Source organism: Pieris rapae, chromosome 20 (assembly GCF_905147795.1).
Source record: "Pieris rapae chromosome 20, ilPieRapa1.1, whole genome shotgun sequence".
Classification (NCBI taxonomy): domain Eukaryota; kingdom Metazoa; phylum Arthropoda; class Insecta; order Lepidoptera; family Pieridae; genus Pieris; species Pieris rapae.
In genome coordinates this window covers 4,530,291-4,544,631 of record NC_059528.1, presented here as the reverse complement: position 1 = coordinate 4,544,631, position 14,341 = coordinate 4,530,291, and the positions used below count along the sequence as shown (strand labels likewise).

The following is a 14,341-nucleotide window of genomic DNA, read 5'->3' as shown; positions in this document are numbered from 1 at the left end:
GCACACAATATTTCATGAAAATTGGACAAGCAATTTCGGAGGACAAACACCGTAACAATAGAATTATATAGTGTATATATAAAATTTTCGACATAATTCAAAACGAGTATCATTATATGTAATAAACTATTTTCGTCTTATGCCTACTATATGCTATTAGCTCCTTCTCTATCTTCCTTTAAATTCCTGCTGTATAAACATTACCTGTCTACGTTATATCCCTAACTTGTCTACTAACTACTAACTGACGTGAGCCTGATCTTGAATTAGATTTACTTTTTGTCTTTTTTTATGTATCCTTTATCAGCTTAGTTTTTTTTTTGTTCCTTCTTATTGCATTTGTAATATGTATTTTTCCACTTCTTGCTTGCCTTATGTAATTTAATCCATGTTTTTTCCCCTTTACTCACAGTGGTTGTCTGAAACAAATCGCTCGAAAGCGATAAGGCCGCCAGTTGATTTTCATTAAATTATGTTTAATATTTTTTTCCTTTTATGTAATGCAACGAAGTGTAAATAAATAAATAAATATTAGTAAGTAAATAAATAAATATTAGTAAGTATTTCTGAACTAGTTCCAGTTAGGATCCCTCCAGCATACCAGTGGTGTGTAACCATGAGCAAGAGCATAGGTATCACTTAACGATATATAACTCTTAGGTGATGTGAGCTTTTGTTGTGCAGAATAAAATATATTTTCAATGTCAAAAATCTGTGGTGCAAACCTTTGTTGTGTCCTAGGTTTGGACATGATGTTTTCTTCACAGTACGAGTGAGTGTTAAATGCGCACATATAAAAAACATTGCTGTTGAGGATCAAACCTACTACCAATCAATTAATCTACTAATATGATATGATAAATCTACTTATATTTATTTGCAGAACTCTCTTAATGTTCAGTGAAGCTTTTCCATAAAAAAAAATATTATGAATGGTAATAAGTTTATCTATTCGGTTTTATAAAATTTAATATGTATTTAAGTAATTTTACTATAAAGGTCACCAAAACAGGGTACATTTACGAGGTTAAGCTAAATACTAAATAATTTGTCATAAGTCGGGTATCTGGTCGTCACAGCGGCACAACTGCACAAATCGGCTTAAGTAGAAGTATTTCATTTTGGCACGTCTTCCTCATAACACCTTGCCTATAAATATTTTAATATGAACTGTATGAAGATTGATGAATATTTGAAATATATTTGCACAAGTGATACGATGTGCAACTGTACGCCATAGCTTGGTGGACAAAAAACTTACGTCAATTATGAGTATTCCAAATTTGAAAATCTATTTTTTACCGCAAAAATAATCTACGAGTATATTAATAACTATATAAGAAAGACCACTTTTGTGTTTTTATATGTATTTTTGTGAAGTTTTTAGAAAACAACCGGACCCATTTCAAAGATTCTTTTACCATTAGAAGGCTGCATCTTCACTGACTGACATAGGCTATATTACATTTTCGATAAGTAGGGATCGCGAACAAAAATGCAATAAGATTAACATAAATTGTGATAAAATTATCCATAAAGCATCTGTCATCGCTTACCCTGTGGAATAAATTGATACTAGAACAAAAAAAAAATGTGCAGTATTATAGAACGCTTATACCGGGTTGAAACTCCAGTACATCAAATTATTTTGGAAGTTCTAAGACACAGAATTTGTACCAATTAATCTCTTCTCTTAAATTATAGAAATAAAGATTTGCATTTTGAATTTTTGTTTTATTTTTTAACAATTTATAAATTTATAAGCTTTTATAAGCTGAAATTTGTTTAATTGTGATTTTTTCAATACCTGTAAAGTATTTTTAAATTGACTAATGTCTACGTATATGATGCTGCAAAATATACCTATTACATATATATGTATTCGTCGTAACGTTATATCTGTATATTGATTAAAATCTAAGAAAACCAAGTTAAATAAAACTTTTCTTTTTAGTCCGAATTACTAGAGTTTTACTACCCAAAGATCGGTATCTACGCGAGTATAAATAATTATAAAAACTATGATAAGTTTAGACAAAAGAATTCATGAATGGGTAGTGTAGTGAACAATGACTATAATAAATTATTAACTGATAGTTTGTGTAGCAGTTCGGCTATGGAATTGACTTCCCGTCACCATTCGCTTAGCTCCTTCTCTATCTTCCTTTAAATTTCTGCTGTATAAACATTACCTGTCCACGTCATATCACTAACTACTAAATGACGTGAGACCGGTCTTGAATTATATTGTCATGATTCATGTGCAATGTTTACTTTTTGTTTTGTTTTATGTAACTTGTATCAGTTTAGTTTAGTTTATTTTTATTTCTTTTTGTTTCTGTTAAGTATGTTTTTTTTTGTTTTCCCTTTTCTATTTTTGCACTTCTTGCCTACCTTATCTAATATACTCATAGTGGTTTTTTCCTTTACTCACAGGGGTTGTCTGGAAGAAATCGCTCTAAAGCGATAAGGCCGCCAGTTGCTTGTCATTAAATTATGTTTAATATTTTCCTTTTATGTAATGCAACGAAGTGTTAATAAATAAATAAATAAATAAGTAACAATAAAATAGCTACCCATTACATATATAAAAATGATTAATAATATATTAAGCTGTATACTGGTTATAGACATACAAATTATAATGTGGTCTTTGAACTATACAAACTAAATTATTTCTAAGTTAAACAGACAAATTAATCGAATTAACAGCGACCAAGTGATCTAAAACGATTTTCTTCACCCAACTTTATGACCCGCTTGTTAAGTTCTCTCACAAACTTTGTCAGTATTTTGTCAAATAATAAAATAAGTTTTAATCTCCTATAAAATTGCTTATAAATTGTCTAGAGATTTGTGTTTAGAATATTTAGACTCGATTTAATTGTACTTTTAAAATTATTATTTATTTATTTAAAATTCGTTACAATAATATATAAAACCATTCATATAACAAACAGGTTACATAAGTTATTAGGCAATCGGCGGCCTCATCGTTAACAAGCGATTTCTTCTAGGCAACCCTAATATGGAACAGTATAAAAACACCTACAGAAGATAAAATACAAGAAGTGCATAATTCATTAACAAAAAGAAACTAAAAATAACATACAACTATAACTTAAATAAAATAAAATTCCATAAAAAAATTGAAAAGCTTGTCCAAAGGTTAATTGAGTCGCAATTCATATATGTATATAAATTCGTATATGTCGCAATTCATATAATACGTAGAAAAATGGTCAAAAAGAAGATTTTAAAATAAATTTAAAGATTGAGCTCATCTGATATCAATTGGTAAGTAATTCCATAGCAGCATTTATTACACAGCTAGTTAGTTTATTCTTACACACGGTAAAAATTGATAAAGCGATATCTGGAGTATGTGGCACTCGTCTCTATTTTATTTTTTCTCTATTTACAAGAAAACCCGACGCCAATAATATTAAGTGCTGTTATTTCAAATAACTTTGCGCTTAACGACAGGGACTGAAATTGGGACACAAAGACATCTTAATATAATATTATGATTTAGAAGATTAAACAAAGAAAATAACAGAAATACTAAAATTATGTAACGCTCCGAATCCCGCTATCTAGGGCTGTCTAGACCTTATAACAAGTTTTCGAAGAAATACATTTTTAATATTACTTAGAAACCAAAAACGGCTGCTAAATCATTGATCTTGCAACTCAGCATATTTCGGTTGAGGCACTGATGTTTTTTTTTATAGAACAGGTGGCAAACAGGTAGGAGGCTTACCTGATGTTAAGTGATACACTCTCAATGCCACTATAGATAGGCTCGCGAGTGCGTTGCCGGCCTATTAAGAATGTATATGGATCTTTAATGCTTGAGCAATTATAATAATGCTAAAAGGCAACGCAGATTTGAGCCAGCATTATTTGACTTAGCCACATGTCTAGATGCAAGTTGGCGGCGCGCCATCCGATGTAGATATTGAATATTTGTGACACGTGTAGCTTCATCTTCGTACTGTTCCCCTGAGGTTTGCTCGGTTCAATTCACAGTTATTTTCTCGATATTTCAGTAAGGGAATCTAGCTGAAAACTATGTTTTCATTTTCCATTTATGAATATCCATCGCGAATGTGTTTTGATATTTGTTTGGCTTTAAAACTATTAGACTCACGAAAAATACGTCAATAAAACTAGTTCTTCTTTCGAAAACGTTAGTGACACACACATCTTAGGCACTTAGTGATAATAAAAATTAAAACTGATTGAATTTAGCAGATATTTAAACAAATATCTGTTTAACAATATTAGAAGTCATTTTAACGATTTAGATGACAAGAGGATATAAGTAAATACATATCTAGAGAACGATGCAAAAAAAGCTACGAAAATTAATACCCTGATAATTGAGAATTTCAAAAGGATAGATTTAATTTTCTGTTTCCTTGGAACTATGTTGAGCCGTTTATAATTTGTAAAGGGTCTGAATTATTTAGATTTTTTTTCCGAATTATTAGAACATTTGGTTTTATATATTAAAACTGTGTTTGTGTTAGGGATACACATATGCTAATGTCTCAATGTCTTTGGGGTTCAATGTGTTATCGCTTAATGGGATTCAAAACATGAACAAGTCACGACGTCCTCTACTTGAAACTCCTTCGAATACAATAGAAAACCAATAACTTATGCTGACATGAAAACGTAATGTGGAAGCTTTTAAAAATATTGTCGAACTCGAGTCAAGCTTACTTCATTGAATGCTGAAAATGGCAAAAGATTTTAGTGAACTTCTTGAAGGTTTCAAACAGCTTAAGTATGTGTTAACTTTGATACTAAGGCCATACGTACATATATGAACATATTTTTAAATACACAGTAAAATGGTAATGAACGAATGATTCAAAAATTATTTAAACCGAAATATTTAGTAAATATAACACTGTTTTTAAAAATAGTATTTTGATTTAAATTTATATGTATCTATTTTTGTAGGCCTACCATGAAGCATGGAAATGCCTTATTCGCGATAATTTTAAGGTGTAAAACACACCATTTCCTTCCAGCGTTCAAGGTGTACCAGGAAGAATCCGCAATAAGTTGCAGTTCGAACGCTTAGTCGGTAAACACTTTAATGAAGTCTCTGTTAACCTTTAATAACGGTTTTCAATTACGATTGTGAAAATTAATAACGAAACGGGCTCACATGTATTCTAATTACAAATTATTTGGTGACATGTTCTTATACACTATATAAGTATTGTTAACAAATTAACAATGCTATGTTGATCACGCTTTTGATGTGTTACACGTTTGGACAAATATTTAAGACTTTCTATGAGATTCGCTTTTGCTTATTCAATGCAGCATCGCTAATTTGGCTTCTTTTTTTATAGAACAGGGGGCAAACGGGCAGGAGTCTCACCTGATGTTAAGTGATAATTACTCACAGTGCCAGAGGGCTCGCGAGTGCGTTGCCAGCCTTTTAAGAATTTGTACGCTCTTTTCTAGTCGAATTGGTTCGGAAATACTTCAGTGGGCAGCTGGTTCCACAAAGTAGTTTTCGCGACAAAAACTAAAACTACTGATATCTATAAATATTTTTAAAGGACAGTTAAATTTAAATATCCTTTCAAGTGCTGTCAAACCATATTCTCTGTAAAAAGTTTTGCAGGCATTGTATTTTTTTACATAAGAATTTTTAATAAAAATAGCTATTATTATTATAAAGATGAATGTTTTTTGTAATTTTGTAAAATATACACTCAAAAATCAGCGTACGGTATTTATTTACAATATTAAAAAAAAACTCCACAAAATACTTATCTAAAAATCATTCTACTTATTTTGTACGCTTTTGTACACACGAGAAGGAACGCGAGATAATTGTCGCTAATCGTGAAATCTTCACGCATGCGATTATCAACTTTGCGTCACCCGATTACATACAGCTTTTGTTTAATTTCGCGTGATTTAAACAATTCATTATGGTTCCCTCATTGTGATGAAATGTAAATACATCAAAGTGATTATCTTAACGTGTATGCGTAAACATAGGGAGATGTTACAAAATAATTGTTGACTGTATTAATTAAAATTGTCCTTAACGCTAGAGTTTTTGTTTAATACGAATAAATTTTAATGTTAGGTTTTCTGTTTTCTGAAAATCATTCCAGGCGGTTTTTTCTATTGTCATATTATAATCTATGCCACAGAGGCGGTGTAATTTTTTTAAATAAATTGACTGCGTATAAATAAATGTTACCCAAACTATATATAAATCTTATGAGTTTTTAGCAAAGGTTAGAGGTGAAAACACCTATCATAAATTCTACATTGTCATTAAAACTAAATTAATGTTCCGTTTTACGGCATATTTATGGCAGGTAAAGAATTTTCGGACGTTCGACTAAAATATTTACTTTATTAAATCGTTGTGAAAAATTCATTTATTTTTACTAAAATATTTCACATAATAAAACACACGCTGTTATTTTTAATTGTACAAATCTTTTCTTTATTAAAAATATTGTCGGGTTTAAAAGAAGTATTCAACTTGCTCAAGTATTATAGATTCGCCCACTCACTTAAAAACATCATCTAAATTCATTTAATTTTTAAAGAAGTAATTTAACAATTTGGTTGTTCAGAAGTTATTTTATTACCAAATAATATATATATATTCTTTTTTCTTTATTGCAAATATGTATCTTATGATGAAAGAAACTTACCTTCTTACTTCAAAATTTTCACAGTGCTCATGTAATGTATCAGAAATATTATGAATTGAAGTGTGCAGAAAGCTCTCTATTGACCTTAACTTCTTATGCGTTACTGGGTCAAGATTATAAGCGCAATTTTTCTAAGATGTATTTCATCTTGAGTTTCTCTCCAATAGTGAATAATAATTATTCGAAGAATTTCTTTTGGAGTGAAATAATACAAATTTAATAGTAGATTTGAATGTATAGTTACAATTTGTTATATATGAATGTTATAAGTAGTAGTTTATAAATATTATTGCTTTTTTTATTTTCCTTCTAAAATAAATTGTATTTTGAGGGCATGTCAACCTGTTTGTTTCTCTATTCACTATAGTAATACTTTATTATTTGTGATTCATGACACGTTTGAAAACTCGAGTCGACGAGTCCCAGCAACAGGAAGTGGTGACAACAATATACTTACACGTATATAGTGTACCTCAATTCAATTATAACAAAAGTAATACTTACATAACAAATATAAACTGTATGATCTTTGATCTCTGTGAAAAATTATTTCAATACACACACATTCGTTTTCATTTATGTTATTCGTTTCATATTTGAATTATATAGAAACACTAGCTGACCTGGCAAACGGCTTTTTGCCATGTATATCATTTATAATTAAAAATAGGTTGATCGTAGAGGGGTGAAAATTTAGGGTTGCATGTATTTTTGTATGGTGTATCGTGAAAAGATATAAACGAAAAAATTTGTCTAAAAAATAAATAAAAAAAATTAGGGATGGACATTTAGGGGGATGAAAAATAGCTGTTGTCCGATTCTCAGACCTACCCAATTTTTTACACGAAATTTCATGAGAATCGGTCGAGCCGTTTCGGAGGAGTTCGATTACGTACCCCATGACACAAGAATTTCATATATTAGAAGTTGAATTCATACGCTAGATGAATGTTGTTATCACATTAATTAGTGGTAATACAAAATAGACCTATGTACAGAAACAACAAACTAATATTGGATCTCAGTCAATTAGCCCGTTGTCTCATTATGGGGGAACCTCACTGATAATATATACACACGATACGATAGTTCACGTTTATAACATTTGGTTTCTCTAATGTATTGAAAGCCGATGAAATATATATAAATATATGACTAAAAAATAATCAATTGTTTTCAATTGTATATATGGTCAATGTAGCATGTTTCGCCGACAATAAATAAAACAGTTCTGAATAACACTACAATAAAAATCTGAAATTATTAAATACCCGACTTCATATATTTATTTATTAACACTTCGTTGCATGTTGATTATAATCGAAGTCAAAAATAAAAATATACTCTGATTTTATACCTAGCGTGGAAAGATTTGCCTACGATCTCCCGCTGGCATAAGTTAAATTTAAGCTGAATCTCAACATAATTATGTAATAGATTTTCAGTGTTAGTTAATATACCATTTTAGAACGAACATATATATGTCTAACCAATTTTTATTTTTTTCGGTTACTATCAGCTGCCATAGTCATTATTTGCCACAGAAATAAGACAACTATGTCAAAGTTTAAAACCGATGGAACTTGCTTTAATATTATCTAGTAATCTAGATATTTTTTTTAATATAGCTTTACGCTGAGCGGTAATCTAGATATATAAATTAACGACTATTCAATAGACAATAGTAATACTGATTTCACTATTATTATTATAGTAATATATTATTTTGGAGCATTAGTGTCAAAAATAAAGTCAGCTTTAATCACAATTTTGTTACAGAACTTAATAATTAACCCCGTCAAAGTCAAATCAATTTAAAACATTTGTGGTTTATTTAATTTTAATGTTATTTCATGTATAAAGTCAAAAGTCAAAAGTAATAGTGATTCCATAGTTATTATTAATAAAAATACTTTATTGTTGGAGCTATAAGCGTTACTGTTAGTTGCAATTGTCTAAATATCACAGAGCTATTGATTAGAAATAGAGACGAGAAGAACATGCAATAAACTCTCTAACATTCTTTTAAATTAAAGTTTTTTTTAATTAAAAAAAGACAACATTAAAAAAATTCTAAAGTTATTTGGATAATATTAATGAATATTATTGAATACGCATGGTATTCAATTAATTAAACAATTTCTTTCAAAGTTGTTGGAATAAACATCAGTTCCCACAGATCCTGTGAACCGTCATTATTATTCATTACACCCAAGAGACATCATCGGGTGCCTTATTGGACTGTCTGCGTCACCCGTGATTTATTACTGTACAAACCTAGGATATTGCTGATCTTAAGTCAATATTGGGTATTTCACCAATATTAACGATTTAGTTTATTTTGAAACCTTTTAATAAAGTACTGTTTCACTTTTAAAAAGCTCAGTTATATCATTATAAGCGTATGAAACAAACAAACCTCAATCGAATTTAAAAAACGAAACACGAATTCCAAATTTAAATGTTCCCTTTATTCAACTAAAGATACGTACAAATACAGAATATTATGCGTAACAAACTATGATTAACATCCACTAGGAAAGGTTGCGTAAATCTAGCTGGTAATTAATACAATTAATAACTTACTCTAAGGCCTATAACTACCCGCTGGTAATGGGACTTACTGAACAGTCCCTGCTTGAAAACTCTGACTTAGAATGAAAAATTAGTCTACTAATTTTATCCATAATGATAGGAGGTCACAGAATGAAATGCTTCGAGTAACGGATGGCATGTGCCACATTTTCATAGTTGACTTCGTACGCAGACTACCGTGCCTGCAAAATACTCAAACGCCATCACAGGCCCGCGAGTCTAACAATGTCCATGGGCGGTGGTATCACTTAACATCACGTGATACTCCGGCCTTTTGCCCCCTGTTCTATATAAAAATCGGCGCTTACGCCTAGGCTCATACTGCTAATAAAATTCAATTAGCAGATATGCAAATGAGATGTAATGGATATTTAGCTATTTTTTCCATTCTTATATATTTCCATAAAAAGGTTTAGCCAGTTCAGTATGAAGATCAGGCGATATACGAGAATAGAGTGGTCTACACTCAACCCTTACGTGACGATTGTGGCTTAAGTTATACGTTCGAGCGATTCAATTTATATTTTGTTTAACTTTGTTTAAAATTTTAATGAGAAGTTTGTGAAACAACGAGATGACTTTAGAATGACATACGTGTAGCTTAGTCTGTATAGTGAGTTTTTTATGAATACATAATGTTTATCTTAGAAATTGTTACAATAGATTTCCTTTTATTGCGGTACCAATGAATGTGGCGTGTCTGGCTCTTCTTTTCTTTTTTCTTATAATAAAGTTCAAAAAAGAGAGTGCGCCATTACATGAATCAAAATCTTGCCTATACAATAATTATGGTTAATAAGTTATCTTAACATAAACTAACACAATACTCATTAACAGTCTTAGTGTTCTATAATGTTGTACACTATGTTTGTGTGTTCGACCACACTTCCACTTATATTCACTACACTAGATTTAGAAACTCTAATGATTTAGTTCTCTTAAGGCGTCTTGTTTTTGTCCAATCAAAAATTTCCTCAGTATTCACATGGTACACTTTTAGTATATCATATATTTAAATTACTTGTCTCAAAACGCTATTACTATTTGCTTGTACCATAGAAAATAGAAATGTATGTATAACTCTAGATAACACATTTCTATTAATCTTATGGATTTGGGACCAATACGGTGACCATGATTTATTTGAATTTAAACATAATACGGTTATGAGGGCCCACAGAATAATGAAAATGTGGTTGCGTAATTTCCCAATGGATGAGGAGTGATTTTTATATCGTGTTTTAATTTATCGTCTCGAAAAATTGTATACCCTAGAATTAAGTTAAATTAACTATCTTACTCGATTCATACATATTAGTGAAACTCGCACGAACATGCATAAGTTTTGTTAAGTCTAACATCTTAATAGGACGAAATATATATCAATATGTGGACCTAATTGTTTTGTCGAAGACACATAACTAGATAAATTCCATGAGCATCTCAGAGCCATAAATTCCTGTTACAGAGTTAATTGTTTCGTTTTTATAAGAGTGGCTTAACAAAACTGCTTACCATAAGACTTTAAAAGCCGCTTATAAAGTCTGAGGAAAATTAAGAGTTTTACAGAAATAAATATGGAAAATTATTTGTTTTAATAACGCTGCCAGATCTTTTGCATAAAATTTGAGGTTTGAAATTTTTTGTACCGTAGTAGTTGGTAAAAGATGTAACACCATATATCATGTATTTATTGTTTAAATAAATTCAATACACCACTACATACAGTGTCTGTTACCATGGATTAATTGAAATCATATGTGATCAGTTTTCTGTGTGTTGTCAAACGTAAGAACTAGATATTGTTTTGCAAGATTCCAATTCTTATACGCGATATCTCCATACGTTATACTATAATTAGCAAATAAATATTGGTAACTAGTGCGTTTAAGTTCTAAGTTCTGATAAACTTTGTATAATATTTACTGCAAGAAGGTGTGTCTCAAATTTTTGTTTAGTGTGTTAATTAGTGTTGGCCTAGTGGCTTCAGCCTGCGACTCTCATACCTGAGGTCGTAGGTTCTATCCCCGGCTGTGCACCAATGGAATTTCTTTATATGTGCGCATTTAACATTTGCTCGAACGGTGAAGGAAAACATCGTGAGGAAACCAACATGTCTTAGAGCCAAAAATTCGACGGCGTGTGTCAGGCACTGAAGGCTGATCACCTTCTTGCCTTTTAGATTTAAAAAAACATGATGATGAGATAGATTCAGAAATCAGAGGCCAAGACCTAAAGAGGTTGTAATGCCACAGATTTTTTTTAAAGGCTGAATTTTGCCTAAGGTACAAATTTTGGCTAAGTGGACTTTTGTATCTCAAAAACGTACAAAAATTAACATATACATATAATTATTGCTTTGTCTCGACTGTGAATCTCACCGATGTTATAGTAAAGAACATTTAAATCATTTGTTAGAAAATGAATTTGTTTTACGAAAGATCATTGCTCATTTCCTTCTTCACATCAAAGTATTTTGAACTTTCAAAATCCCTACTAAAAGATATTAATCACATGAAATTAGTAGGCATAATAAATTATATATCTAATTACGAGAAGCGGTCAAGTTAGCGGCAAATTGAGAAATTAAAGCAAAAACTTAATTCATGGTTACCCGCTGACCCTCGTCAAGCGACATACGTCTCGAGTTTTACATAATTCAATCATAAGTGAGACTTGAATTTGAAAGAATGTAAATATTATACAAAGTATAACTGAAAGTAAAATGAAACTATAGTACACTTCTGTCTCCGTTCATCACAGCGTAAATATAATTTGACTGAAAGAGACGAATTCCAATTCTATATAAAGGTCGAACCTTCCTTGTTAGGTGGTTTAGAATTATTAAGAAAATATTCATATTTATCATTTGAATAATTCTTTATAACTATTACATTTTTGTAGATTTGGGGACCTGTTTAAGTAACGTGTACCTGTGCCAGGGTTTAGGTTTGATTCCCGGTCGTAGATAGATAATAATTTTCATTTTTATATGTCCTTTGCTTTGATAGGGTTGTACGGGCAAGTGTTAAAAACAATGAATTGAGGGCACGGTCGAATTTCTAAGACATACAAAAGGCATCAAATCTTAGAAAGGTATAAATAGCATATATAAAGGAAATGTAGTAATGAAAGTAAAAGAAATTGCAACCCTCTAGTTACTAAACACTTGTAAAGCGGTGTCAATGTAATGGCAGATGATTACTCTAGCAGTCAGTAATTAGTGGAAGGGGTTTAGTAGGCAAGACTTAGCGAATCTCATGCTCTGTTTGGAAATGCATTCACTAAAAAATAATTGAAAAAAATTGGCTGTAAATTCGGTTTACGGACGATTATTTTACGTCATAATGTCTAAGAAATAATTGATGAAAAATTGCCCATTATGAATTGAATTAAATTGATATTAATAAATTATCATTATTTTGTTTGGTACAAGAAGTAATTAATTGAAAGTTATATTTTTTTTTATATATATTAGCATATTTTTGCACTCGTAAATTCAATTTTTTAACGTGATAACGATTAGAGAAACTTTAATGGCCAAGTATAAGTAGTCGGAATCATTTGCTTGTATACCAATTATTTCCTAAACGTCTAGACAATATGTAATTAATTTCCTTTAGAAACGAGAGGCTTATAATAAAATATTAATTTCCTAAAAGTTATTGAAACTTAAGCCGCTACTAACTGTTTCACAATACCTACGTAATTATAATTCAACAGAACTTTCCCCAACTTCACCAACAAATAGGGGCTTATAATATTATTTTCAGGCAATTCTGACAGTTCACGGTACTTTTTGGTATCTATGTTTTGTTTTACCTGTACATTTTTGACATATCTTCTTTATTTATTTCGTAATTATACAGCTAACACAAATTATATATAATTACAAACAAATACACTGAAAATATAGCCAAAGATGGAATATATCATACATTTTACTAGAAACAAAAGGGAACAAACAAACAAAAAGTATTTAATACATTTTACTAACTGGTACCTGATTTGGTCGTGTTGTATGATAGTGTGTGAGTGAAAAGTGAGGGTAAGTACGTGAAGGGGTGTATGTCGGGTATGCTCATGATATAGGTGATTTTGCTATGCTATGGATATTCTTAATACACTTTTTAACCACATTCCGCGATAGCCAAACAAGTCAAGGCTTAAATAGTAGTCATTGTATGTCCGGGCTGCGATACAAACCGGATATTCAAACGAGTTTGCAATATCTAGCATTACATAGGAGAGCTAAATGGTGAAGAATTATTATTTTTAAACCCTGCATTCAATGTAAATTTAAAAACATATTTTTACTTATGTCCATAAGTGTTTATTGTGTTACTTAAATATATACATTATATTCAGATAAAACTACTTGCGATTCTCATTTATACAGTTACACCTGCATCATCTAGTGATACTTTCTGTTAAAAGTGATATAAATTCTCTAAAACCGCCATATATCAATAAGATATAATGTATCCTTGCCTGTCAAAACGGATTCGATTTTTTAATAATGTAACATAAAATTAAAAGCTTATTTTCGTGTTTTTTTATTTTTTTATTGATAAAGTTTGCCAACGCTCGGCACATGATAATGGCACATGATACATTGGTAAAAACAAAAACAAACACAAAATACAATTTTTAATGTGACAAGCACTTAGAGGCAAACAGGACATTCATTTAGAGCACATACAAATATCAATCGAAACAATTATCAAACAAAACAAACATTACAATAATGCGTTTAATATCGCTATTATACATTCTAAATTCGAACAACTATACAAATAAAAACGACTTCAATTACTATGTGTTTTTGGCATACCAGCATCTTTGCACGATTTAATACTTATACTATGGTATTCAACACTGTAGAATCGTAAATATATATAAAGGATCAGGTCGTAAAGTAGAAGGCACGTACGTCCCTGAGGCTCTATTGATTTATACGCACTTCGTGAAACGTTTGGTGTGACAGACTTTTAATTTGCTAACTCTTTGATGTCTGGTATCATTCAATGTTGCAT

At 30.6% G+C, this 14,341-nt stretch overlaps 1 protein-coding gene across 1 annotated transcript in view; it reads left to right on the top strand.

The window, feature by feature from the left end:
- The window catches only part of LOC110993656 (atrial natriuretic peptide-converting enzyme-like), an 85,633-nt gene that overhangs the window by 10,549 nt on the left and 60,743 nt on the right, over positions 1-14,341 (top strand). The window lies entirely within an intron of this gene.